The 23,235-nt window shown below is 50.6% G+C and overlaps 1 protein-coding gene across 5 annotated transcripts in view; it reads left to right on the plus strand.

Annotated features, from left to right (window-relative positions):
• KDM4C (lysine demethylase 4C) overlaps positions 1-23,235 on the plus strand; it is a 3,084,728-nt gene that overhangs the window by 2,350,499 nt on the left and 710,994 nt on the right. The gene's annotated exons all lie outside the window — the stretch shown is intronic.

Consider the following 23,235-nt stretch of genomic DNA (forward strand, 5'->3'; position numbering starts at 1 on the left):
ACTGTGTCCGCCTGGCCTCCCTCTCAACTGTCTGTGTGGGGTGTCTCGTAAATCCTCATCTTACCACTTGGGTTAGCCCTAGGTTGGCTAACTGAACTTTTCTGAGCTGAGCTAATTCCTTTTTAAACTCTCTGCAAGACTTTTCAAGCCTTTTAAACTGTGTGATCTTGGGCGCATTGGTGTTCTACTCCCTCTAAGAGGGAGCCGGGCCTCTGAACTTTTTGCTCACAAGTAGACTTTGACTTTCCTGCCTTGCTGAGTGCTTCTAAAGTATTGTGTTGTGTGGTTTTCTAATTTCTGCCTTTTTTGATAATTTATTGGAGTGCTATCTTTAGTTAAGCGCTCACCTCTGTCCTAAGTAAGTGGTGTTAACTAAGACTTGTCTAATGAGGAATACGCTATGTATATATATATTATTAGTGACTGTGTTTTGGACTTGCTTACAATAATAGTGCTGGAGTGTTTCTAAGTATGTCTTTAATTATATACTTTGTTACCAAAGCTCTGGTCAGTGTTTGCTTGTGCTACTGTATTTTGGTACCTATCTTGTATACTCTATATACTGTCTATCTCTTCTTGAGAGAAGTCTGGCTGCTCAGCCACAGCTACCAGGTAAATCTGGGTGGTACAGACTGCTACCAATTGGGTTTACTGCCAACACCTGTAGTCTTAAGCCTTTTGCAGTGGTCCCTAAGGGAACTGCACAGGTTTCTTCCTAACAAACGCCGCCCGGGAAAAAGGTTAAGCTGCAGTCTCAATCCCCCCTCCCCGCCCCACACGCAGTGTGTCTCTTTATGTTGGAATTCATTTGTTTATTCCAAATATGGCTAAGGACAATGGCAATGGACTAAAAGGAAAGGAAAGAATGGCGCTAGCACATGGAGATCAAAAACAGAATGCACACAGGATTCTGACCTTTTAACAAGTTACTTATGGGATTACTTATAGGGTGGAACACATGGCAAGGTATCAAAATGGTATATGCTATATTTTTATGGGGAAAGGGTTATACTTAAAATAATCACTTGCATTGGGTATTCTGGACAGCGGGACAAGGATCTCGTCACGGTACACAGCGGCAGGCTCTCCTAGAAGGGGACAGCTTTCAACCGGGGTTTGGTCTCAGTAGATAGCGAGGTGCATCAGCTGGATAAAGCAGGTAGCTGGGCAGAGCAGGTAGCACTGGAGAATCCCAATGAGGATTCAGCCAACTTTCCCCCTTTCTCCCTGGATTATGGGGATATTTGTAGGGCTTGAGTTCTGCAGGGTGGTTCTGCCTGGATAGGAGGGCCTGGATCAGCTATCCTTGTCCTGGCAGGGTGAATCTGGAATGTCTGGATCTCGGGATGCGCAGGAGCTGGAAAAGTCAGAAGTGTGTGTGTGTCCAGAGCTCCCCATGCCTCCCCTTTATATAAGGAGCATAACATCACACGATTTTACTATGGGGCAGAACTAAGCTAGACCTACCTCTAAGAATCAGATAGGTCAATCTGTAATGTCGCCTCCTCCTTGGAAGCAGATTGGACTGAAAGAGGGGACTCTGTTTTATGGGGTGTGTTTTTATGAAGTACAGAGCCATCCCACAGTTACTGTAGCCAAAATCAGTTATGACCCAAAAATGCACCTTTTTACAATTGTTACACTTCTGAAAATCGCATAAGCAGATTCCATATTTGACACAGAACATGGCATTCCAACTTCCAAGTTTGTACAATGTTGTTTAGTCCTTCTAATAAATCTTAGCAATTTTTTGTGGGAATCGTTTCACCTAAAATTCTACAATTTGATATCGGTATACAAATTATCACAGGACATGTTTTCATTAATTTTCAAAGCTGCACCATGTATACTTTTCTCATGAACAACATTTTTCTGGTGGTTGCGTCTCCAACCTGCTAGGAAAAGCTACAATGTCTTATTTTAATGGCGCAAAAATTACATTCGAGCTGTTAAAATTTAGCATTACTGTGTTTCCAGGTTGCAGAGATGAGTCTTAAAGTTTATTTAATAAGAAAAGTCTTTTGACCCATATGGCCTGGCGTTGTCTTCCAAACATGGGCATTCCTTTCAGCCAACAGCCAAATGTCAGGCTCTAGTCAGCCTTAGTCCAGTGTTGCCATAAATTTGCCTTTGAAGCCCTTCAGTTTGAGTTGAGGGGAGGTGTCACCAGGACTTCTCACCTATGTGTCCTGGAAGCTCATTGTCTTTTGGCTGCAGAATGCTGCTTCGTCTGACGAAGGTGTTACATTCTCCCCCTTGCCCATTCATAGTTTCCAGGGGGATGGTCCACTTGGGGGCATGTGATTCTGTCTCACATGGGGTATCTCTTTGGAGGAGCCCTTACAGTATAAATACCATACGTCTCACCGTTGATGAACCTACCAGGGCCTGCATAAGTGGGGTTGTCGCTGGCATGGTTGGAAACGATGGGGACCATGTTTTAAAAGCTGCCCTCATTCGATGGTACTGAAGCACATGGTGAAGCCCCTTCCCATTCTCTCAGAAAATAGCTCAAGCGACACAAACGTTCCCACGGGGTATCGATCAGCCATGCCTTCAATCCCCTCCCCTTTCCATTCTCTTAGCTTTGCTACATCGCATGTTGGGGGACTGCATTCTATCTTCCTTAAACGGAGGACCGTGTCAAACGTGATGTTGATCCGGGGGCATTTCGGAGCCTGTTTCCATGCATGGATTGTGCATGCCACCAGATCACATTTACATTTGTCTGCCACTTTCCACGATATTAGGGTCCCCTGTAGCATGAAGGGGTCTAGCATGAAGGGGTCACTGAGCCTCTCTCTATATGCGCATGGCGGTATCGGAGTAGCCCCGTCATCCAGTAGGGTGCAAAATACAGTTGCACAGCGATAAAGTACAGCTCAACATCCGGCGCCTCACTCCGCCAGGCAAGGGTCAAGGTGTCCCAACACACCTGCGGGGTCCATGGATGCCAAGCTAGCTTATTCAGCTGGGCCCTTACTTCAGCAAAGTATCCCACACCCGGCCACACTGGAATATTTTGAAAGAGGTGCAATAGTTTGGGGACTATCATCATTTTAGCAATGGCTATCTGGCCAAGTAGAGATAGCGAGAGCCTTCACCATCTATCTACCCTGCTCCGCATCACATTCAAATACTTAACATGATTGTCTGTTAGCAGCCTTGTGGCATCTTAGCTCACCTGCACTCCAAAATATTTAACCGACTTTTGTTCCCATCTGTACTCTCCAGTGTCACCCGGTCTATTTGTGCTTTCAGTCAGTGGGAATAAGACAGACTTAGTCCAGTTTATCCTGACGCCAGACATTCACCTGAATGCCGCTACCTCCTGTGAGACCCGGCCCAGTTTGATCACAGGGTCTTTAATGTACAGAATGGCAGCGTCTCTACACAATGACACCAGTTCCCTGATGCCTCCCAGCGCCAGACCCCTCGCCAAGTGTAGCTTCTGCAGCTGAGCTGCCATTGGCTCAAACGCCAAGGCAAAGAGCAGCAGTGACAGCAGGCACCCCTGCCTCGTCTCACGGCCTAATGGAAAGGGCCTAGACCGTCTACCATCTAGCCCAATTCGTGCATTCGCGCCCGCATACAGCAGACGCACAGCAGTGAGGAAGTACCCAGGGACGCCCACCTGCCGCAGAACCGTGTATAGATAATACCATTCGATAGAGTCAAGCGCCTTCTCTATATCGACCAGCATTGCGACTGCCTGCACCTTGGGTCTATTTGAGCAAGGGTAGTGAAGAAACTCGACTGGCCTGCATGGACTACGCTGGCGACATGCCAGAGCAACCGGTCCACCAGCACCCTGGCGAAAATCTTCTTATCTAGATTAAGCAAGGAGATGGGGCAGTATGGCACGCACTCCAGCGGGTCCTTCTCAGGTTTTGGTATCGGGGTGATCACCGCCTCCCTCATGGTTGGGAGAGGTGACCTACAAAGGGCCTTTGCCAATGGGAAGAATCGAATAGCGCGTAAGATATCCTGCGTAATAGGTACAGCTTGGGCTGCGATCGCCTCACACTTCAGCGTGGGTAGAGACGCTTCCTGTACATATTGCGGCAACGAAAGGGCCAGGATTGATCCCCTGGACTCATTTAATCACTCATAGTATTGTCGAAAAGCGTCTAGGATGGCTTCCGGCTTAACCACTACCTCGCCGTCTTTGTTCCTTATGGCAGCGATACCTGCGACTCCCTTTTATCGCTGAATCATTGCTGCAAGTTGCCGGCTCGGGCTACCCTCTTTCCTGTAGCGCCGTGCAATTTCTGGGCGCACCAAGTATTTGATCTCCCGGTCGCCAGGTTGTTAAAACGATTTAGTACTTCCCTAATATGCAGCATCCATCTCGGCCTCCGCCCTACTCTCGAGATCCTCAATTCCCATTTCGGTTTCTGATAGCTGCCTATGGATTGTCTTCAGGATCCCCAGCTCCAGCGACAGGCACCTCCCTCGCAACACCAGCTTGAACCCCTCCCGTGTGTAGCTCATTGTCGGAACCGATCCAAGATTCTCCTGAAAGTATTGCTTGACCAGGATGAGTATTCTGCTCTTAAATACTATATCTAGTAGGGCGGCTGCTTTGACCCCCCAGAAGGAGCAGGGGGATGGGTTAATCTCCTGGGTCCAGGGACCAAAGAACGGGCGAGTTGTCAGACAGTGTTCAAGGGAGGAGGGTGCAGTCGGCCGTCCTGCGAACCAGGGGGAGACTTGCCAGTACGTAGTCCATACGTGAGGATGTTATGAGCTGTGGAGTGGAATGTGTACTCCCTACCCTCCGGCCAAAACAATTGCCACATGTCACCCATCTCTAACTCAGTCATGCAGTTCCTCACCATCTCAGTAGCCCTAGACCTTGGTCGGGTGACCCCTGTCCACCTATCACTCTCTGGATCCAGAGCTAAATTAAAATCCCCCGTCCAGACAAGGTTGGTGTGTGTATATTTCTGGCAAAGGTATAGCAAGAATGATGGGTCATCCCCATTCGGACCATAGATGTTAACAAACATCAGCAACATGGAGCCCCAACACCCCAAGACCATCACAAAGTGGTCTGCCGGGTGAACCACTGTTTCCTTGGTGCGGAACCAGAGCGATTTGTATATCGGTATCATTGCCCCAGCCGACTATGTGGAGTAGGATGTATAAAATTTGCACTCTCCCCAGGACTTAGCCACCCTCTCATTACTTTTCCCAACCAAGTGGGTCTTCTGTAGGAGGGCCACCTTTGCCTTATGCCTTTCACAATACTGTATCACCTTGCAAGTCTTGCAGGGATTGTTAAGCTCCCTTACATTCCAGTTTATGACCTTTCAGCTAGCCATGTCTCCTGCCCTGTTTCATGCGAGGCAACCCCGCTCCCATGTGCATTTGCTCCCACTTACCTCAGCAGACCGTGCACCTGAGATGTGCACCCTCTTGAAATAGCAATACCAACATACCCCAGCCCCACCACCCACACTCTCAAACATTCCCCAGATAACTACTATGCCCACCCCCACCCGCACTGCCCACCCCCCACTAGCAGTGGATTGACCCCCCCTCACACTTCTCCCCAACTTGCCAACAATATAAGGCCGTCGCCTGGGGACACCGGACACCACAACTAAGAGGCTCGCCCACTCCAGGACCTGGGGGGAGGCATTTACACTGTCAATTTAACTTTGCTTCTGGACTTATTCGTTACATGGGCCCGCATATGTATAACCAACCTGCTGAGACATGGAATTAGCCTTGGAGAGCAACTCACAGAGGCAGCCCAATTATTTAGACCACCAGAACGCTACTCTTTACATCTCGCAAGTTTTGTAATTTTGGGCAGTACCAGTACTGGAGACCGCAAGCTGGAGTCTCAATATCCAGATCATTCCTTCGGCAGCGTCTCCAGAAAGTAGTGCACCACTGCAGGGTCTGTGAAGAAGTGTGCTGGGCCTCTGTGCTGTACATGTAGCTTGGATGGGTATAGCATGGCATATTGTAACCCTTTCTCTTGTAGAGCCCGCTTTGCCACCAGGAAGGTCAAACCGGCCTTCTGCACAATCAGGGTGAAGTCCGGGTATAATGATACACAGGAGTTCTCGTAGGTCAAATCGCCCATGACCTCCATGTTTTGCTGCAATATGGACTCTGGGACCCCCACCACCTGGATATTGTTCCTCCGGGACCTTCCCTCCAGGACCTCGAATCGCCTGCATTGTCTCGCCGCTGGAATCCTCTAGGGCCCCCAACCGATGCTTGGCCTCTGAGATTCGACCACTCTCCTTCTCATAGTGTTCCTGCTCACGGTCAACTTTATACGCCATGCTGTTGAGTTTTGTATTGAGAGATGCAAAGCCAGACCTCATCTCCGTCAACACCAGGCCAAGCTCCGAGGTGCAGACCCCGTAGGGGCCTCTCCCTGGGACGGAAATCTAGATTTGTCAGTGTGGTCACTGGGCAACAGCATCTCGTCGCCCCCTCCAGTAAGGTCTTCCTTCTGGGTTTGTCGCTTGTTACCCTGGGCCATGCAGCTCTTTGCCCCACTGCTACCCCGAGCGGCCACCAGTGGGGCACCCCACCCAAGAACACCACCGGTGCCCTCGAGCCTGCGACGGTCTGTATCTGGTAGTCAACAGCACAATCCGTAGTTCACCCAGCAGTGATGAACTCGAGCACTTCCAAAGGTGGGTCCGCAATCGACTCTGTTCACCAGATGTGAATTGCAGCCGTTCAAAGATGCCCGGTGCAGCCCCAGCAGCGAGGACCCAGGGCCGCTGGGGGTCAGACAGATATCTGTATTGGCAAGGGTACCACTTCTTCACTCCATGGCCAGCGCGTCAGATCAGTTCACATATGGCTGTGGTGTCCCCTCAGGAGTAGTAGTCAACCCTCCAGGGCCACATCAGGAGCATGGGAATTTCAACATGGGGTTCAAGGCGAACCGGGGAGCAGGGACAATATTTGAATTAGTCAATCCTGCCGGACAAAGGATTGCCAGGAAGCCTGCCCCCTGCTTCTGTTGGACTAAAATGGTATCAGGCAGGGCCAAGGCGAGGGTCTTTCCCAAAGTGTTCAGTGCCTGGGTTTAATAGTCGGTGTTGACACCTGCAATAGGCGCGGGCAGAGCGGGGGACTAATGCAGTTGTAATTTACCAGACTGTATCAGGGTTGCAGATGGATTGGTTACAGTCCTCCCCCAGCACCCAGAAGCAGGCAGGCTCACCTTTATGGGATCAGAGGTGCGCTGCGAGTCCCACGCCTCTCTTCCACACGAGGCCCAATCTCCAACAGACCTAGGGCCCCCCAGGGTTCAGCCCGGCCATTGAGGCAGCCCCATGTTCAGAGCAGGTAGGTCCTGAAGATTTGGGGGCCCAGGGGTAGGGGCCCGTATAACCAGAGCAGCTGTTGCCGGTCTCCCGAGGCCCTGTGAACACTGCACCTCACAGCAGGATCACTGTGCCTATTGTTAAGGATTCTAAAGGGGCGTCACACTCCAGACCAGGACCCTTGCTACTGGCCGGCAATGTACTAACAACGGGCATACAGTTCAGAAAATCGACTTGGGAAGGAAAAACACAGTGCAGCCAAATCACACGTGGAGAAATTGCATTTGCTTATTTTCACATGTTCAAAATGTCAAAGCAGCCTGAAAAATCAGTTAAACAGACAAAATAGGAATGTGGTTTTGATGCTAAGGCACAAATGACCACAGGTATAATATGAAAGTGAAAGGGTAACTCTGAAGGGATGACAGTATGAGATTCTTAAAGGGTAAGAAAAATTGTTTTTTAAACGGGAATCACTTGCACGGGGAAAATCAGTTTTGGAAAGGAAATGACAAGTTTTACTGAAACTATATTTTAGTGGCTAGAAAAGAGGAACGCTGTTAGGGAGAATTCTCTGTTAAGGCTAATTTCCCAAACCTAGTGAGTCCCCCAACAGCTTTGCTGGATTTCTGGGGTTTATTTTTTTCTCCTGCTAAGAGTGAGACTCTTTTTCTCCCACTCTTAGACATGATTTGAGATATCCTTTGACTTTGTAATGTGTTTTATGGGCCATGGGGTCTTTTACTCCATAGGGTTTCATGTGGTTTTTGGTAAGTGTGTTACACAGCACCCTCAGTGCAGTTACACAGGGGTGTCATAGTGACCCCCAAACATAGACTCCATAACCTGGGACTGACTACTGTCTCCCAGGGCATGTAAAGTCACCATTGACTTTACTAGTCTTAAATTGGGAACAGAACCAGTACAAACCATCATATTGTGGAAGTACTGGTAGGGGTAATTGGATTGCCTCTGGGTCTGTTTTTCGAGGGGGCACTGTGCAGTCCCCCCTCGTCGAGTTTCTGGCTGGTGGCAGTGGTTACCAAGCAAAATATTCCTTAAGAATATTTACTATGGGATTTTCCCATGCATTTTAAACGCACCACTTTTTGGTGCAATGTTAAAGATACCGGCAGGTTATTTATTTAATATTTATTCCCCGGTTGGGTCTTTTCACCAGGACTCAGTTTTTAAATGGTGTTTGTGTTCGCCTCTGTAACTCCATCCCAAGTCAAGCCCTTTGTTCCACTTTTTGGCGGGCTTCTACACAGAAGCCTCCAAAAGTGGTGCCACTCTGGGTCTACAGGATGTGTGGGAGGGGGGTTTAGGCACCCTGGACTGAGTTGCCTCGGCAACTCAAGTCGCACTCTTGTGTGATTGGCCCAGTGTTAGCATGTTTGAGTGACAGCTAGGACTGATGAATGGGGGTTTTCTGCATAAAAGCAGGGCTTTGGGGACTGGGACTTCAGACGTCCCCACAGGACCAAAGAATCCGAAGAGGGAGAAGCTGAGTTGACCTGCAACAACGACACCACCGGTGGAGCCCTGCTGAACTGACTCACCACTTCTTCCAACGACAGAGGAGATCTTCATCCCGAAGAGTCTTCTTCCTTTGACTGGTGGGGATAACCAGTTTGCCCGCCTTTTCGCCTTCCCGGATCATCTCGTGGCCGCCTTGCCTGTGCCAAGCACCCCGGCAACCGGGATACCACGTTTTACCACTACCGCGAATAAAAGGGTAGTACCTTTTAACCGGAGAACTCCGCGGCTGGTTTCTTCCCTGGCAGTGCAACAACCTTCAGCTTTCCTCCATGTCGAGATCTTCTCTTCCTCTGGATGACGCCGCGACTTGCACCCACTGCCAGGAACAACTGCCCCCGCTGGAAGATTCTCTCCACTTTCAAGGTACTGTGTCCGCCTGGCCTCCCTCTCAACTGTCTGTGTGGGGTGTCTCGTAAATCCTCATCTTACCACTTGGGTTAGCCCTAGGTTGGCTAACTGAACTTTTCTGAGCTGAGCTAATTCCTTTTTAAACTCTCTGCAAGACTTTTCAAGCCTTTTAAACTGTGTGATCTTGGGCGCATTGGTGTTCTACTCCCTCTAAGAGGGAGCCGGGCCTCTGAACTTTTTGCTCACAAGTAGACTTTGACTTTCCTGCCTTGCTGAGTGCTTCTAAAGTATTGTGTTGTGTGGTTTTCTAATTTCTGCCTTTTTTGATAATTTATTGGAGTGCTATCTTTAGTTAAGCGCTCACCTCTGTCCTAAGTAAGTGGTGTTAACTAAGACTTGTCTAATGAGGAATACGCGATGTATATATATATTATTAGTGACTGTGTTTTGGACTTGCTTACAATAATAGTGCTGGAGTGTTTCTAAGTATGTCTTTAATTATATACTTTGTTACCAAAGCTCTGGTCAGTGTTTGCTTGTGCTACTGTATTTTGGTACCTATCTTGTATACTCTATATACTGTCTATCTCTTCTTGAGAGAAGTCTGGCTGCTCAGCCACAGCTACCAGGTAAATCTGGGTGGTACAGACTGCTACCAATTGGGTTTACTGCCAACACCTGTAGTCTTAAGCCTTTTGCAGTGGTCCCTAAGGGAACTGCACAGGTTTCTTCCTAACAAACGCCGCCCGGGAAAAAGGTTAAGCTGCAGTCTCAATCCCCCCTCCCCGCCCCACACGCAGTGTGTCTCTTTATGTTGGAATTCATTTGTTTATTCCAAATATGGCTAAGGACAATGGCAATGGACTAAAAGGAAAGGAAAGAATGGCGCTAGCACATGGAGATCAAAAACAGAATGCACACAGGATTCTGACCTTTTAACAAGTTACTTATGGGATTACTTATAGGGTGGAACACATGGCAAGGTATCAAAATGGTATATGCTATATTTTTATGGGGAAAGGGTTATACTTAAAATAATCACTTGCATTGGGTATTCTGGACAGCGGGACAAGGATCTCGTCACGGTACACAGCGGCAGGCTCTCCTAGAAGGGGACAGCTTTCAACCGGGGTTTGGTCTCAGTAGATAGCGAGGTGCATCAGCTGGATAAAGCAGGTAGCTGGGCAGAGCAGGTAGCACTGGAGAATCCCAATGAGGATTCAGCCAACTTTCCCCCTTTCTCCCTGGATTATGGGGATATTTGTAGGGCTTGAGTTCTGCAGGGTGGTTCTGCCTGGATAGGAGGGCCTGGATCAGCTATCCTTGTCCTGGCAGGGTGAATCTGGAATGTCTGGATCTCGGGATGCGCAGGAGCTGGAAAAGTCAGAAGTGTGTGTGTGTCCAGAGCTCCCCATGCCTCCCCTTTATATAAGGAGCATAACATCACACGATTTTACTATGGGGCAGAACTAAGCTAGACCTACCTCTAAGAATCAGATAGGTCAATCTGTAATGTCGCCTCCTCCTTGGAAGCAGATTGGACTGAAAGAGGGGACTCTGTTTTATGGGGTGTGTTTTTATGAAGTACAGAGCCATCCCACAGTTACTGTAGCCAAAATCAGTTATGACCCAAAAATGCACCTTTTTACAATTGTTACACTTCTGAAAATCGCATAAGCAGATTCCATATTTGACACAGAACATGGCATTCCAACTTCCAAGTTTGTACAATGTTGTTTAGTCCTTCTAATAAATCTTAGCAATTTTTTGTGGGAATCGTTTCACCTAAAATTCTACAATTTGATATCGGTATACAAATTATCACAGGACATGTTTTCATTAATTTTCAAAGCTGCACCATGTATACTTTTCTCATGAACAACATTTTTCTGGTGGTTGCGTCTCCAACCTGCTAGGAAAAGCTACAATGTCTTATTTTAATGGCGCAAAAATTACATTCGAGCTGTTAAAATTTAGCATTACTGTGTTTCCAGGTTGCAGAGATGAGTCTTAAAGTTTATTTAATAAGAAAAGTCTTTTGACCCATATGGCCTGGCGTTGTCTTCCAAACATGGGCATTCCTTTCAGCCAACAGCCAAATGTCAGGCTCTAGTCAGCCTTAGTCCAGTGTTGCCATAAATTTGCCTTTGAAGCCCTTCAGTTTGAGTTGAGGGGAGGTGTCACCAGGACTTCTCACCTATGTGTCCTGGAAGCTCATTGTCTTTTGGCTGCAGAATGCTGCTTCGTCTGACGAAGGTGTTACATTCTCCCCCTTGCCCATTCATAGTTTCCAGGGGGATGGTCCACTTGGGGGCATGTGATTCTGTGCCTAGGAAAGGCAGGGCCCTGTGAAGCCAAGGCCTGCCAAAACCTGAAGCTGGCCTCACAGTAATTTTATTTATTTATTTTCCCCTTAGCCAAAAAGCAAGTCTTTTAGAAATAAATGTCAAGGACACTAAAGAAACAGTAGCTGAGACTCTCATGGGCTTCAGCTAGTAACTGAAAGTTTCCACTGTCTATAGCTACTTCATCCACCTGGGAGAAGGCTAAGGAGACAGTGTGGACCCCTGAAGGTTTACCCTTGCATCTGGGATCTCCTTTCACATGGTCGGTTAACCCACAAACAAAGCATTTACCAAATGCTCTATTGAATGGGGGTTTATGACCTCCATCTGGTTTGGGACCAGATGGTACACTAGCCTGATTCGGTTTTCCTTGTGGCTTACCCTGGTTAGGTTTGTGGCCTCTTTTGGATTGGAATTATTGGAATTCTTTGTTATGTTTCTTTGACTGCTTTCCCTCATCCTTTTTCTGAGTTGCCCCAGAATTCTTGTGAGTAGCCACAAGTCAGCAGCCTTAGCTAACGTTAACTACTCTCCCGTCTCCCAATTCTGCAGCACCGTTAGTTCCACTAGCCCCCACCTCCGGACATCATTCCGCCATGAATTGATCATCGGGCCCTGGGGCGATTTCCACGCCATTGCCATTCGGCGCTTAGCCAATATGAGCAGAAACCGGCCCATCCTATTCCGTACCTTATTTCGCTTCCCCCCTGGGAGCTTCCCCCACAGACAGGTCTCCGGACAACGCTCCAGGGTGGTTCCCAATACCTCATTCACTCCTTTAAGCACCTCTTCCCAGTATTCTACTATAACCTTACATTCCCACACCATGTGCCAAAACCCCGCCCGCTCCAAGCCACATCTAGGACATTCACCCAACCGATCCCCCGTTATCACCCTGAGTGCCAAAGGGGTGACATATACCCTATGCAAAATGTTAAATTGGACCAGCTGAAAGCGGACATTCCTCAATGACTTCCGGACCAAATCCCAAACCTGCCCCCATTCTTCATCTGATATAGACCGCCCCATATTCGCTTCCCATTTCTCCTTAACTTTTAGCTCTCCCTCTACCGATCCCTCCCCCAGAGCCTTATATATCTGCGAAATACGCACCCTACCCCCATCTGGTCAAGTAGTACTCGAAGAACTGGACATGGCCCTGGTTCTTCAGGAATTCCTTCCCTTAGCTCTGCCATCCTGCGAACCACCGCCCCATATGCCAGAAAGACTCCCTGCGGCAGGTCAAACTTATCACACCAGTCCTTGCAGGTAAGAAGCTTCCCACCCTCAAAAAGGTCCCCCACCTTCTCACATCCCTTTTCCCTTAACCTCCGTATCCCCACCCTCCCAATCGCCTGGAGGAGCTTCTGGTCGGCCCCCCATGGGAGATTGCCCTCATAGCGGCCCCTCAACCCTTTACCGCCCACATACTTCCTCCATGTCTCCCGTACCACCTCAAAAACCACCGATGTCCCTGTAGCTCCCAACGGATGCCACAGGAGCTCTACCACCCTACGATCCGACTGCAAGGGCCCTACCAATACCATAAGAAACTCTGCCCCCGGTTGATCCCACACCAACACTGACTGTAGCTGTGCCGCCACAAAGTATTTTTCATAGTCTAGGAGAACCAACCCTCCTCCCCCCTCTCTAGGTCCTCGCAGCGTTTGTAAGGATACCCTTCTCCTTCCCACATCGCACAGCAATTCCCTAATCTTAACATCCAGCATTTTAAAGAACACTTTCTTTACCACATATGGTATAGTCGTGAAAAAGTAAAGCAACCGCGGGAGGATCACCATTTTACATAACGCCACCCTACCTATCAATGAAAGGGGTAAAACCTTCAAAAACTGGATGGAGTCGCCTTTTTTGGACAATGCCCTCCCCGTGTTATGCACAAACGTGTCCACCACCTCATGAAACACCTGCACCCCCAAGTACCGAAATGAATCCTTCTCCCACTGTATCCCCAAGTCTGGCAGTTCCTCCAACGGGCATTCCTGCAGCCCCCCCCCAGCGGAAACAGAACCGACTTCTCTGTATTTATACAGAACCCTGACATGTACCTAAAGTTCCGTAGTACTTCCAAAAGGTCTGGAAGATATGACTTGGGGTCCCCTACATATAACAACAAATCATCCGTTTTAAGGGACACTATGTGCCTCTGTCCTCCCACCTCGATTCCAGCCTCTGCAATTTCCTGCCGTAGGAACGCCGCCAGTGGTTCCAAGGCCAATGAACACAGAATTGGAGAGGCCGCACACCCCTGCCTTGTCCCCCTTCCCAACTCCCACGTCCCAGACACCCAATTGTTAGTTGTCACCATCGCTAGCGGTTAAGTGTACAGCAAAGCCAACCACCTACAAATGTTCCCCCCAAACCCATATTCCTACAGCACCCGAAAGAACCACTTCCATTCTAGGGAATTAAATGCCTTCATAGCGTCAAATGACGCTACAGCCATGTGCCGCCTTTGTAACTTCACCTGATCTATCACGTGATGCAACCGGGAGATGTTACCCGACGTGCTCCTGCCCCCTATAAACCCGCATTGGTCAGGGTGTATCAAACTCGGCGCAACCATTGCCAGCCTAGCGGCTAGGATCTTCCCCAGGATTTTCCCATCTACGTTTAATAACGAGATCGGCCGATATGCTGCGCAGTCCCTCAGATCTTTTCCTTCCTTTAGGATCACTGTTATAACCGCCTCCCTCATTGATTCCACCCCCCCTTGGAATGCCTCCTCGTAAACCTTCTGAAGTTGCCGGATCAGGAGGTCAGCAAACTCTGCATAAAACTCCACCGGGAGACCGTCGCTACCCGGCGCTATACCCCTCCTCATAGTGCGGATCGCCCAACAGATGTCCCCCTCTCCTATCAGGGCCTCTAGTTCCTCCCGACGGTCCTCCCCCAGCCTCGGCGGCCGCAGCACCTCCATGAGATCTTCCACTTCCACGTCTACATACCCCCCTCTGTCGCATATAGCTCCTTATAATATATTACAAGAGCCTCATTAATCTTTCTCCGTCCCAACTACCTCCCCTGTAGTAGATCGAAGCTGGGTTATGACTCAAGTCGGGCTCTCCCTGCTGATTAACCAAGCCAGGAGTTTACCCGCCTTATCCCCCTCCCCATGGAGTTTGACATCCCGCCTGTTGTTATCGAAGTGTGAGAGTTCCGACAAGGTCCTCTGATGGAGCTCGAGTGCCCGCGCCAGGGCCTCCCCCACCTCTACACCCCCCACCGCCTCTTTACCCAATTCCGCAGCGTCTCTAGAAGCCGTTTCTGCATGCCTACTGTCATGGCCAAACACTTCCCGCTCATAGTAGCCTTGAAAGCTTCCCATAGTACTCCCCTAGCCTCCACCGTGCCCTCGTTCAGCTCAAAGTACAACCTGATCCCCTCTTTGAGCTCCGCCACAAACGCCCCATCCTGCAACACCTCCCTCTGCATCTGTCACAACCGCCACAGGGGATGCTCATTGGGCCCACACAACGTCGTCACCAAAGGGGAGTGATCCGATAATATGCGCCTGAGGTACCTAATCTCTCCAAAATAATGACAGTACTCCCTTCCCGTTACCATATAATCTAGACGTGAGTACGAACCGTGCACACTCGAGTCGTAGGAGTAACCTCTTTCTCCCCGTGTTTCTCCCGCCACATTTCCACCAAATCTAATTCCTGCATTACCCTCCGTAGCCACCCCGCCTTGTGTTTCTTAGGCCCCCCCCTAGTTCCCCACCCATCCAACCGCTCATCCAAGTGGCAATTAAAATCTCCCCCCCACACTATCATTTCCCCTCTATAAACCCCCATCATGCGCAACACTGAATGGAAATACTCTTTATCATCCACATTTGCCGCATACGAGTTAACCAAACATATTGACCTGTTTTCCCACAAACAGTGCGCAAAGACTGTTCTACCCTCCCCATCCTTCATCACCCGCTCCACCTTCAATGGTGCCCCCCTTGCCACCCAAATCAGAACACCCCTCGCCTGGGTTGAGTACTTCGTACCAATTATCTGCCCTCCCCACAACTTCTCCACCCTCCCTAACAGCTCTGCATTTGCATGTCTCTCCTGTAACAGGGCCACTTGTATTCCTTGCCTTTTCAAAAACTCCCCCACCCTCCTCCTCTTCCGATAGTGCCCCAGTCCTCGGACATTCCATGTCCCAATTTCTACATTCCTAGCTTACCCATCCGATACACTGAAGCTTTCTCCCACATTGGCCCTTCTCCTGTTCAGCCTCCCCATCCTCCGTATCCACTTCCCTTTCCACCTTCCACACACCTCTCTCTCCTGCTGTGCTAAACCTCATTCCCCCTAATCTTTTCCAACTTCCCCCCCTCCCGCACCGAACCCCAACTTGGTGCCATCATTCCAAACCCTCCCCCCCTTCTCCCTCCCGCCCCCCCACGCTCCCCCCTGTACCCTACATAACCCCACCCCCCCAAACTCCTCTCCCCTCCTCCTCCTTCCTCCTCCATAACTGCAGACCCACTGGACTACTCAGCCTCCCTTCCTCACCTCCCTTGGGGTTGGTAGTCATTAGCATCGCTTAAGTAAGGGCTTCACCACCTGCCCCATGGCGTCCCATCAATGTGATCCCCCCCTTCCTCTCCTATGCCTCCTTACTTCCAAAAAGCCAATTTCTGCTGGGTTCTCTGCCACTGATGTCCCGCAGGGCATTACCCACACTCTTCCACTTCCTGACCCGTCCTCGTCTTATGACCCTCCGACAACGGCTCCCCTTGATGTTTTTTCGCCTCCAACCAGTCCCACACTCTCTCTCGGAGACGTAAAGAACCACGATATCCCCCCCCGACAACACTTTCAACTTAGCCGGGAAAAACAGCATGTATTTTAAATTGAGTTCCCTTAGTCGGTTTCACACTGCATCAAAGGATCTCCTCTGACGATGCACCTCAAGCGTGAAGTCCAGGAAGATCCTCAACTTCGCGCTACCAATCACGTAATGGCCCCGCCGGCGAGCATTCTGCAGAATGGCATCCTGATCCCGGAAGTTCATAATTTTAGCCACCAGTATTCTTGGCGGTGCACCCGGTGGCGGGGGCCCCCCCGGGACCCTATGTGCCCTTTCCATGGTGAAGAGGTTGGACAGGCCCTTAATCCCCAGGACTTTCAGCATCAGATTCTCCACAAAAAGCTCAGCACTAGGCCCCTCCTCTCTCTCCAGAACGCCGACCAGACGGATGTTACAGCGCCTGCAGCGTCCCTCGGCATCTTCTGCTCCCCACCAAGGCCGCCACCTGATTCTTCAACTTCTGGATATCATCCTGCACCGTACTGACCCTTTGCTCCACCTCTGTGACCCACTTTGCGGAGGTCCGCCCTCACCAGAGAGACATCCACTCCCACCTCTTTGATGCTCTCCTGGAGGGTATCCCTGGAGACTTGTATCGCCTCCATTAGAGCATTAAGAGTCACCACATTTCTGTCCTTCCCTGGGGGCCTCTCCTGTCGAACTGGACCCTCCTGTCTCCAGGCACTGTCCTTAGCTTCCGTGTATTTTTCCATCCGCTGCTGACTCTTGCCCATTTTTTAAAACAACTCTTATTATCTCGCCCTCAGGCGTGATTTCTGCAGTTTGTCCTCAACCGGCACACCCGTGCCCAAAATCTCTTATCTCGCCTGTATCTCTCAGCAGGGCCCCCCTCCTCGCAGCTGGCATCTCAGTGCACCAAACTCCCACACCAGTCTTATTCCCCAGCCGAGGATCCGTGGCCCCCACGACTCTCTTTTTCAGCACATTCGCCAACTCCAAAGGAGCGCCCCACCCCTGGGGCCCCCCTCTGCCCACCGTGTGCGGCGCTCCCCGACATGAGCCGATCGCTTCCAGCTGGTTACTCCGCCACTGCAGCCCTCCGGGGTCACTCCCCTCCTCTGTGCAGTCGGTAGGTGGTCTGTGCCATGCCGCTTCCAAACAAAACACCGTTTCCACTGTTCCTGGTGACCGCCGTGTCCCCCACCTTTCAGACACCCCGGGAGGAGACAGGCAGACCCCAAGGATCCTCCAACAAGGGGGAATCAAGATCCACACCCCCTGTCCTCCGTCTTAGTGACTTCTTCCCCTGGCTCCTTCACAATGTCCAGAGGCACACTTCAAATGCTACAGTGGGCCCCCCCCCCTCCACACTGCTCCCCCACTGGCGAAGAAGTAGTCAGGGTCAAGCACCATGCGTAACTTCCAGCCACCCCGGGATGAGCCGATCCCCACGGGGGCTCCACAGCGCTTCTTCCAACCAGGACGCAGCCCCACCTACCACCACTCCGGCAGCCACGTGTGTAGGGCCGAGGTCCAGGCTCCAGCACCTCAGCCCCAGCTGTCCCTCACACAGTGCAGCTCTATCGGTCCTCTCCGGCGGGCCCGACCTACAACCGTCCTCTCCCGGCAGGGCCTCCCCCCGCTGTAGAGGACACGAGCCGCTACTCTCCCGCTGCTGCGTCCTCTCTCGCCACCATCCGCACGGGCCGCTCCGTGCCACTCTCTATAAGGCAGAGCCCGGTTCACAGCAGCGGGTTGTCCAGCTGTTGTCTGCGCAAGCCAGTTCGCCTCGCACCCCGCAAGTTAGTGTCCAGTCCTGCACCCATGTTAGGTGTACCTCCACGTCCGCCATGCTCCCCACCTCGCCTGGGGGCGCAGTATATGTCCTCCGGCCGCGGGCTTCCAACGGTCCTCCTCCTTCCCCCTCACTGCACCACAGGGGCCATCTTGAGCGCCTCTTCCCGCCAAGCTGTCAGGATTTTCGGCGAGCGCCGGGGAGAAGCACCTCTCTCCGCACCCTTTTCGGGGACACTATCCGCTGCCCCTGCACATCAGCTTTCCTTCCCAGCCATCTATGCACCGTCCATGTGAGTTTTCACACAGGATTTTGCCCGGATTTCTGCGGCTGCACGGGAGCTCCAGGGATTCACCTGCACATCACTCAGCAGTTAGCCACGCCCCCCTCCCTGTACTACTATGTTAAAGTGGTAGCAGTAGCAGAGCAGCCGGGCTTATCTCAAGAGTATATGAGCAGTAGCAGAGATTACACAAAGGGACCGCAATTACTGTGACTCAAGCAAACACTGACTCAAGGCTTCAGGTACGAAAATATAAGTACATTTATTTTTAAACCATCTGTTATAAAACACAACACTTCTATAAATTCAAAACCACACGTAAAATACACTACAAACAACCAATTCTCTTGGCACAGAGCAACTCAAGATAAGTACCTTATGTTTTGGCGGACCGATGTCGTGAAACAAAAGACGTTACTGGGTATACGTATGCGATCACTTTTTTACAGTTCAGTCTTACTAAAGATATGCATATCCACGGCAAGAAATGTTACCGGGGCAAAACACACTTAGCACCTGGGTTAACCAGAGAGAGTTGGGGGCAAAAATCATAGGCAATACTTTTGTCAAGGCAGACAGAATCAGAGAACACTCTCTGACCGAAATACAAAAGTCAATAGGCTGGGGCCAGTGTCAAGTGGGACCGGGTTCCTGTTGTCGAGGAGCACACAGTCAGACAGTTTGAGATTCAACGTTGCCAGGAGAACTTGGATATTGTCAACAGAGGAAGCAAAAGTTAAAAGCGGGAACGAAGACAAGGGCAAGCCTTGGAGGAGGAGAAAAAGGGATTCACCCTAGTTCCTCGAAGCAGAAACAGTACCTTATTCAATGAAGAAGCTGGTGCCACAGCAGTTGTTCCTGGTAGTTTCTTGCTGACCCACTGTTCCTGGAGTTTCGGTCGTGGAGACGAGACGCAGGACGTCTGGAGGGGTCTGCACCACTCAGGGATGAGGCTAGCAGCAGCGACGGTGAATAAAAGGTGCACTCCTTTAAAACAGGAGAGGCTCTTCGGATGGCTATCCGGACCACTACAGCAAGGTGCAGTGATTTCGACCACAAAGAGGATCCTCTGCTTGTGGAAGATGAGCTGGTTGACCCCACCAGGCTCAAGGGAAGAAGACTCCGGACTGGATCTTCTCTGGTCATCGAAGGGTAGATAGCTCAGGACTGCAGCAGGGCTTCACCAGGATGGGGTAGTTGTAGCAACCGTCTTCTTCTCCGCTTCTCTTCAGTTCCTTGCAGTTCCAGTGGCGACTCTGACTTCCAGCCCAAGAGTCCTGCCTTTTATGCGAAAATCCCCCATTCACACAGCCTGGCTGTCAATCACGCAGCAGGGGGGTTGTCCGGCTCAGACAACCACCTCAGCCAATCATGGCAAAGTGCGACTTGGGTTTCCTAGGATACTCTGTGCAGCGGGTGACTACACCCCTCCCTCACATTCAGCCCACTTAGACCGCAGGTACGGGAGGCGGTCCACGGTGCAACAGCAGGCACCACAGGCGCCCCTTCTCATCATGCAGTCCCCCTTCCTGTTGTAGCAAAGTCACTTTGGAGGCGTGACACACACCTTGGAGAACTCAGCCATTCAGAATCCACAGAAGCCCTCCGTCGATCATTCTATGCTCCATCTCCTCAGCGATCATTAAAGGTCATTGTGCACCTGATTCCGCCGATTGAAATGGGATATATTCAGGGGACATAGGTCGTTTTCATCAGATCTCTGTCAACCTATGGCCATCTTGCTTGTGATCGTGAGCAACCCCCCCCCCCCAAACAAAAATGTTGTTGATGCAGTTTTATTAAACTGCTTCATCTATTTTACTCATACGTCCCGCCCCCTTTGCTCCATCCTTGGGGGCGGGAACAGAACTTTTGGCACCAATAAATTGAGCTTCTATTTTAAATTTAGTATAGTGCGTGGGGGTGTGGCCACAGGCGTGGGAATGGCCACCCTCTGGCACCTCACCTCAGCCCCTTTTTCCGCACAGTCCGTGTCAGGCCTGGCAGCCAGCATGGATACTTTTTTTGCTTTCCGCTTGTTCCCCGTTTTCTTATTTCAATTCCCTTCAGTGCCTAGGCTCACCCGGCGCATGTCGGCTGCAGGAGGATTCACGAGATGTGCCTCATGCAACCGCTCGTTGCCAGCCTCGGACACCCAAGCACTCTGTCTTGCGTGTTTGCAGCCCAACCACCGCTGGGACACATGTTTGGCTTGCAGCGATCTTGGTCACAGGGCACTGAAGAATCGCCGGTCGCAGTGGAGAGAGATCTGTCACACTTCGCCTCCTCCCACCTTAAGGACTTCGTCTCCAGGACCTCTCGTCAAGACAAGGTAGGCCTTCTGTTAAACACGGCTCCACAGCGCGGCAACTCCTTCCTTGGAATTCCCACTGATAGGAGTTCCTCAGGTTGAGGTTCTGGCAGTCCTGGGGCCTATAAGGCTACTGGCTCCCAAGCCATGAGGCATGGGGGCTCTTCCGGGTGTTCCATGGGCAGACCTGACGACATCCAGGCTTTACTTTAAATTATTTGTAATATGCATCCATGGACCCTTATGCAGACAGAGACAAACGGACATAAAACAAAAAAGATTAAAAAGGTAAATGGCAGGATATCTTTAGAGAAAATAGATAACACAGGCAAACTGATCACGAGAACAGCAACGTCTTCAGTTCTTTCTTGAAGACCGCTAGAGAAGTCTGTCCTCGCAATGCAGACGGCAGCAAATTCCATGACTTGGGGGCAGCAATGAAGAAGGCTCCATTATCAACCTTCTTCATTCTACCTCTAGAGAGAAATAAGTAGTTCTGGTTGCTAGATCTGAGGTTCCTGCAATTAACCTTCTCCGTAATAAGGCTTTGCAGTAGGTAGGCATAAGCCCCAGTCTGCATTTGAAAGTAATGACCAAAAGTCTAAACCTAACAAGTGCCTCGACTGGAAGCCAGTGCGGGGAACGTCTGGCCTCCAAAACGTGGTTGCGGCAGGAAAGACCCACAACCACTCTGACAGCTCCATTTTGTACAACTTGGAGTCTGTTTGTATCTATCTGCTTTACAGATTCCGACCAGTAGGCTACTACAGTAATCAATCTTAGCCCCGATAATTGCTTTCGCAATCGATTCTGCATTAGCCTGGTGTAGGAATCAAAGAGTCACACCCAGTGGTTAGTTGCTGAAATAGTGCTTTATTCTTGAAACTTAACCAAATGAAATTATAGTCAATTGTTTTTAGCTGTTGAGAGTTACTTCACTTCTCTGGCCGCTTCCTAGGAAAATAACCTTCTTTCCTAAGCCTCTTGGGACTCCGGATAGGCCCACCAGTCGTTCCTTCGCTCTTCGTCCTCTCCGTATGACTAGAAAAGGAAACAACAACACGTTGATCAGCTCCCGGTCTTTTATGTGTCGTGAGTGACTTGTCTCCCCACCAATAGGGTCCTTCCCTGTCTATCTGGCTTTCTATTGGTTGTTCCTGCCACATCCCGCCTCCTTTAAAGGCTGCCGTCTGGGGTTGTGTTTCCTGATTCTCCCGCCTGCCAGGGGAGTCCCGTCCACTTTCCCATGTGTGTCCCGAGGCCCCTCCTTCCCCCTGCTTGGGTGTCCCTGCTCGCCCGCTCCCGCCGAGCGAACTGCCCCCGCAGAGCGGCCCGCTCCGTCTGGCCCGCCGCCTTTCTCTTCTTGTCTGCTCCGGCGGCGAGAGGAACACGCCGGGGTGCGCGCGTCTCCGCACTGCGGCCGGCCGCGGCTCCGAGCCCCTGACAGCACCCGTGACGGCCGCCCCGGCGAACCAAGGTAAGGGCTGGGCAGCTTCGTGGTCCACTGTCAGTACTCCACGTTCCCCCATTTCCCCTCGCCCGACGGGATCCTCCTCACATCTCCCCATCACAAACCCTGGCCGATCGGGCAAGGGAGCATTCCTGGACAGATAGTCGGCCACCAGTTGGAATCCAGGTGGCTTGTGAATGGTAAGGAAATCAAACGGTTGCAGTGACAGGAACCAGCGAAGAACACGCTGGTTGGTATCCTTATGTTTGGCGAGCCATTGTAGGGGAGCGTGGTCAGTATACAACGTAAAGGGGCGGCCCAAGAGATAATACTTGAGAGTTTCCACTGCCCATTTGATGGCCAAACACTCTTTTTCCACAGTTGAATAGGCCTCCTCGTGAGGAACGAGTTTCCTGATCACGAAACAGACTGGTTGAAGTTCACCATCATGTTCCTGTGAAAGAACCGCACCAAGACCATGGTTCGAAGCGTCTGTTTGCAGAAAAAAATGGTCATGGAAGTCGGGGCACCGGAGTACCGGATTCGAGGTAATCCTTTGTTTCAGGACCTCGATGGCATCCAAAGCCGCGACATTTTTTGACAGATCAGGAGTTCCTTTATTTCTTAAAGCGTCGGTCAAGGGGGCAGCCACCGTGGAAAAATCAGGGATAAACCTTCGGTAATAACCGATGAAGCCTAAGAAGGCTCGGATTTGTTTTTTTGTTGTGGGCGTCGGAATCACATAAATGGCTTTGATTTTTGAAGTTTGGGGTCGTAACATGCCTCCACCAACCAGGTGTCCAAGATACTTAGTTTCGTGCGCACCCATCACCGTCTTCTTGGGATTGATGTGTAAGCCTGCCCTAGCTAACTCAGCCACCACCTGTTCCAAGTGGTATAGATGGGCCTCCCAGGTAGTGCTATACACGACAATGTCATCTAAGTAAGCTGCAGCATACTTCTCATGGGGGCGTAGTACGACATCCATCAATCTTTGGAAGGTGGCCGGCGCCCCGTGTAGGCCAAAAGGTAGAACTTTAAATTGACATAGGCCTTG

This window comes from Ambystoma mexicanum, chromosome 6p (genome assembly GCF_040938575.1).
Source record: "Ambystoma mexicanum isolate Mex_15411 chromosome 6p, UKY_AmexF1_1, whole genome shotgun sequence".
In the NCBI taxonomy this organism is placed as follows: domain Eukaryota; kingdom Metazoa; phylum Chordata; class Amphibia; order Caudata; family Ambystomatidae; genus Ambystoma; species Ambystoma mexicanum.